This window comes from Paroedura picta, chromosome 3 (assembly GCF_049243985.1).
Source record: "Paroedura picta isolate Pp20150507F chromosome 3, Ppicta_v3.0, whole genome shotgun sequence".
NCBI classification, from domain to species: domain Eukaryota; kingdom Metazoa; phylum Chordata; class Lepidosauria; order Squamata; family Gekkonidae; genus Paroedura; species Paroedura picta.
Genome location: NC_135371.1, coordinates 82,851,864 through 82,858,060, shown reverse-complemented (window position 1 = coordinate 82,858,060; position 6,197 = coordinate 82,851,864).

The following is a 6,197-nucleotide window of genomic DNA, read 5'->3' as shown; positions in this document are numbered from 1 at the left end:
TGCATGCAGTTATGTTGTGGCCAGATTCGATCCAATTAGACTTGCAGGAAAAGATAGATGGGTATATTGGTTAAAAACACAGGTCCAGAAAGTGAAAGATCTTTTTTAATCTATGAGTTTGTTCTCAAAGAGAACATATCAATAGTAAACTCATTAGGAACTTTTATTGTAATTTGAATAATTTATTGTAATTTGAATAATACTTTGAAATGAAGATTGCAATCATATTCACCATTTCTAAAAGAATATTTCACCCATCTATTATTAATAGAACTGGTTCTGGTCTATCAGTGCTGGGGTGGGGTGGCCAAACCGTAGCTCTCTAGAGGTCCATGAACTACAATTCCCATGAGCCCCTGCCAGTACATGCTGGCAGGGACCCATGGGAATTGTAGTTCATGGACATCTGAAGAGCCACAGTTTGGCCACCCCTGACAGGAACACTTCCAAACAAGCCTTGCTACTCTTTAAATCTTAAATCTATTGACAGAGCCCACGTTCTTGACAATAGTCACAAAAGATGGTGGTACCATACATATATCATGATTTAACAGCAAAATCATGATCATCACCCCCAACATACGCTCATGTGGGAATTTTGTTTTGGACCAGTCTTCTTCCCTTGGATGAAGAGGGAAACTCTTCAAAGACTGAGAAGTATCCTGTGTTCCTCATTGTAGCTGGTTACCAGCCTGCCCCCAGAGCCTCAAGGGGAAGATACTTGCCTTCTTTACCAGATAAAGTTCATGTTCAAGAGCCAGCAGAATGAACTGATCAGAAACCCCCTAAGTAGACCAATTCACCTCCAAAGCCTCATTCAGGGGTCCAGGGGCAGAGAAGAAAGCCAGAACCCAGACTTGGAGCAGGGAAACAAATGCATCTAGCACTCCAGGAGAGTGGAACAACAACACTCTCTAGACCTTTGCTTGATTCCAATCCCATCTCTGGCTACAAGAAGAGATGGGGCTATCAGCACCGTGTATAAGAGGCTGGGCTCTAGCCTCTTCAACAGTTCTCTACCCTTGGTTGTATTCATTTGGGAGAGTACTCCAAAGTTCCTAGTACACAGCTCCAACACTGAGGGGTGATCTTAGTGTTGGTTGTCCCACAACAATACTAATTCTATCAGTTTCTTTCTTCTCCTTCTTCAAGTCATGTAAACAGAAGGACAACCATAGTCCACTCTGCCCACAGATTAGCACTCTTTCTAGGTTTTGCCAAGGCTTTCTGGCCTGTTATTGGGATAGGGAGATTCTGATTAGAAGAGGGATTATTAGCTTGAGATAAACACAAGGAATGGAATGTATGTCATACCCCTATGACACACAGCAAGTCCTGTAAACAACGCGTGGCCCCCAGAGGTTGCAGCAGTAGGTGTGGCTGCCGGCTAAAGTATCTATTGATTCTACTGGCTATTTTCTTTTCCCTTTCGTTATTTCTAAATGAACTTTGTGTTCACTAAATGACTACTCTGTCTGGAAGTGGTAGTATCTAAGAGCATAATTTAAACCCCTTGATTTTATACTGTTAGAAGTCTATGTTTCAAAGGGGATTGTATGGGCTAATTCATTTTAAAGTGTGTGAATTGCCAAGCACTGAGGCTAGCCAAAATAATATGCTACTAATATCATGCAAAAAGAAAAGGTATGCATCCAGACCAGAGCTGAGCAGGTCCTGATGTTTGGCCAGTTTTTAAACTGTGTTCAGTTTATTCTTAGGTTAAGTCCTAAAGAGATTCACTTAATCGTGCCCCTGCTCTCCATATTCTTCTCCTTCACTCAAAGCTCCTAATGTAGAAAATTATTCATTAATGGTATTATGTCTCTTTTGACTCAGTGCAGGAAGCCACCCAACAAGGTAACTCCAGGTAGGACAGCGTTCCTAGTACAATGCCAGCCACCTGCCAATCCTATGTCATGACCTATGCCTGCAATGACCACCGCAGATCTTGCTGCTCTGTTGAGAGGTTGCCAACTTTTTATTTCCAGCCCAGCTCCTACATCATCACAGGCCGCTCAGACACTTGTTAGGCCAGAACTGCCTTCCCTCTCACAGGCATGCAGTGACTGGGCCAGCTTGCCTGTGATTCTGTAGTCTGTCAATGTGGCTTAAAAAGCACAGGAGCCTTACAAGGATGAAGATGGTGGCAATCCAATCCATCTGATTTGGTTCCAGATTTGTGGATGGGTCCTCAGATATGTTTGTGATGGTGCCAGTTCTGTTTCTACCCCCTTCTCATTTTCTAATCTCAGCTGTCTTCAGCATGCAGTTCACACTAGCAGGAGCACCAGAGGTGGTGCAGAGAGAAACTGGTGTTCTCTTGCAAGGGAAGGAGAAAGGTCTCCAGGCCATCATTGTTGGCATCTGAGAAGTCATACAGGAGAACAGCAGACATGGATAAATGGAGTTCCAGGGTAACTGGGAACAGGCCATGATAAGGAGTACTGAGTACAGGTGGGAGATGGTGTGTGTCTTGGGGGGAGGGCTTACCAGCCAAAATAACTGGCTTGCAGAGAAGGTAATCAGCACAAATGTTTTGATATATGATGGGGGTAAAAGCTGAGCTGTGCTCAGGAGTTCATGTGGACTGCCTCAGGGCTCTCCTCGTTGAACTGAGAGCCTTGAGAATTTTAGGCCTGTGCCTTTGCAGTGCGCCATGCCCTGCTCCATATGGCTGGTGTTGATGGAAGGGCTGCTGAGAGAGGCCTAATGCCTTAAGCATGGTCTCATTCCACTGTGCCCAGTTAGGTAGGTGGTCTGGAAACTGCCCCCAAGTATGAAAGGTGTGGCTTCTAGCCAGCATCTCCCTTACTGAGACTCAAAGTGATGCTTCCCATTTGCCATATGGGTTGCATTGCCCTGTGAGTGATGGGGAAGGCAGGATTGTCTGGTGAGGGTACAATTGTATGTTCCCTGGTTGCTGTTCAAGTAGTCTGCAATACCCTTGTGTCGCAAGTGACTGGTGCTCCTAAGTCCCAATGGTGAGGATCCTACCCTTGCATGAGAGGTTTTAGGTGGTTCATCATGGTTGTCCTTGCTGAATGAGCTGTGAAAGATACCTTTGGTATGAAAGCAAGCACCCTAAAACTTGGGAGCAGCTAAGAAGGATGAAGGCTGCCATTCTGAACGCTTGGGCCAAGCTTGCTTGCTTTATTTATTTATTTATTTATTTGTTTGTTTATTTATTTATTTAGATTTATATACCGCCCTCCCCGAAGGCTCAGGGCAGTTTACATTAAAACTAGTCAACGATACATTAACAGAAACACAAAACAAGGCATGAATATTGGAAGCCTCATTAGTTTTTTTGGGGGGGGGGGTTGGAGGTGGAATAGTACAAAGTCTGAAGTGGAAATGGGATCTAATCCTTTCACTGTTCCAGCAATCAGTTTGGAGCTGCGCTGGGAGAAAAACACCTGCAGCAGAGGAGCATGGGGAATAAGGAAGAGGTGGCTGTAAAGCTCAGCTTCCCACATGTTTTCCCACTCCTATTTTAATCCCAGAATGAGAAATTAATAGAAAATAGATATGGCTGCCCCATGTCTAGTTTGTTCTAGGGTGTTGGACAGAAACCACTTGCTTCCTGCTCTCTGCTTTAGCCAGGGTTGGCCTGAACCCATGTAGCCATCCAGAGCTGTAGTCCAAAGACATTTCTGTTTTCTCTGCCTTCACTGGTTTTGTGCTATTCCAGTTGTTGTGCTGGAAGTGTCTTCTTGCAGAGTCATTCCCTTATCTAGCACTCCTATTTCCCCATAAGCTCAGACAGGACCTTTCACCTTGCTGCAAGGGAAACACAAGCAGCTTACAGAATCTCAAAACAGAATGGAGAGATAAAAGGAAATCAAATGAGTCTCTAAGCATATGAATATTTCCATTCCATCTCGAAGTGACTGGGAGCTGAGAAGATGAACGAAGGCAGGCCTCAGAGCTACAGGGAACAAATTGCCACAAAAGAATGATTGACTAAATTGCCATGCTTAAGTCCACGTGCTGCATTGTTCTGTACGCTACAGGACCCCCACGCATGTGGTGGGCAGGCATACATTATTTTGCTACAGTTTTCAGGTGCCAGGTTTCCAGGAAGAAGTTGGTTTGTGAGAAGAGGGAAATGTGTTGTGAGGAGGAGGAACAAGGTTAACATATTGGGTAAGTGAGAGGGGGAGAGGATGAGTGATGTAAGAAAGTGGTATTAAGGGAGGCAGGCCAAGTCTAAATTTATTTATTTTATTTATTTAATTTGTAGTTTGCTTTTCTCACTGAGGTTTCAGGCAAATTACAGAATATAATTGCAGATTACAAAATATAAAACCAACAGTGAGCAGGGAATTGAAATTAGCCGTGCAGTATGATCAGGACTACAGAACTGGACAACAATGCAAACAAAAAGAAGAAAAGATATTATGACATACCATAATACAGAAAGGACATTAAAGCAGAAGACAGCAACAAGACAATAGGATGTATTGTATACCTGGCTCTTGGGGGACAGGAAAGAGGAAATAAGGCAAGAATGGATGCAGTAGCATGTGGGAGGGACTGAATTGCCCCTGTCCACTCATACCTGAAGAGCTGCCTGAGATGCTGTATCAGTTCTTGGTAGTACAACAAAATATGCTGAAGCTATGGAAAACTAAGCTCCATGTTAACATACAGATACCCATCCTAAACCTTTACACAATTACACTTCTCCTCAGTGCCATTCAAGTCAAAAGGCAAGACTGCTGAGAGCTGGAGAAGGGGATAGCTAGGCAGACAAAATTCCAGGGGAGTTGGTCATCCAGGGCCCATAAAACTAAGTAAGTCATGTGACTTGAGTTCCTATGATGCATAGGTTTGGTTTGGATGGTGTGGGGAAGGCAACAGAGGGAATCTCCATCTGGGGTTCCATGTTGACTGGAGCTTGATACCTTGCCAGATGGGGTTTGTCTGCCAAGTACCTAACAACTGACCATGAGGTCAAGATGGGAACATAGTTGTATTGGACCAACACAACTGCTAGTGAGTTGTTATTACAGTCTAATAAGAAATAGGAATTGTCTTATTGGATAAAACGGAAGTCCATCTAGACTCATGTTCTGTCCTAGCCACTAGCCATTGATAGATCTCTTGTCCATGAATTTGTTTAACTTTTTAAAACTACTTAAGCTAGTGGCCACATTGTAGAAAGCAAAAACAAACAAACAAGCCTCAATATGGCCATACCAAACATTGTATAATAGTGTAATGCTCATGTTCAGTCTATTTCCTCTCAACATTGGATTTGCCTTCCTTCACTGCAGCACAGTGAACTTTACAGAGGGTTTTTACACCACAGCTCCAAGACTTCTTTCCTGGGGTTAATCACAAAGATTAAAAGCCCCACTTCAAATATCATTAGAGATCCCCTTCATTTTCCTCAGTTCATCCAACACAAAAAAGTTTTTACACAAAATCTATTTTGTGTTATAATTGTGACATACGTGGTCAGGGCCCAGTGTACCTGAGGGATCGCCTCCCCGCCTATGCCCCCAAAAGAGCTCTGCGCTCCACCGCTATCAACCAGCTAAGGATCTCTGGCCCTAAAGAAGTCCACCTGGTCTCAACCAGGGCCAGAGCATTCTCTGTTCTGGCCCCCACCTGGTGGAACGAGCTCCTGGAGGAGATCAGGGCCCTGACGGAGCTTAAACAGTTCCACAGGGCCTGCAAAAAGGAGCCCTTCTTCCAGGCATTTGGTTGAGACCAGACATAACCTACAGCGACTGAAGGGCCCCTGCTCCCCCCCCTCCAAACTCCACCAGTATACTCTGGACCTGTTAGCATTGTTGTACTGTTGCATTGTTTATATTGTTTATACTGTTATATTGTTATATGGTTACAACTATTAGTTATTATTATTGTAAGGTTATTCACATGTTATAGACTGTTTCATGTATTGTTCTTTGTTCTTATGTAAACCTCCCTGAGCCTCCGGGGAGGGCGGTATATAAATATAATAAATAAATAATAATAAATAACATAGTATCTAAAGCAAAAAAATCAGAAAAGCAAAATAACGTCATATTGCTTGGCCTATTTAAAGCGTACAGTTAAATGGGTACTGTTATCAGTTGTTTTTGTGTTGTTTTGTGACTCAGGTTACCTCACTTTCTCTCAATTATCTCTGAATGCCTGTGAATAAGTAAATTAGTCATGAAAGTTTATCAGCACAGGGTATCTAG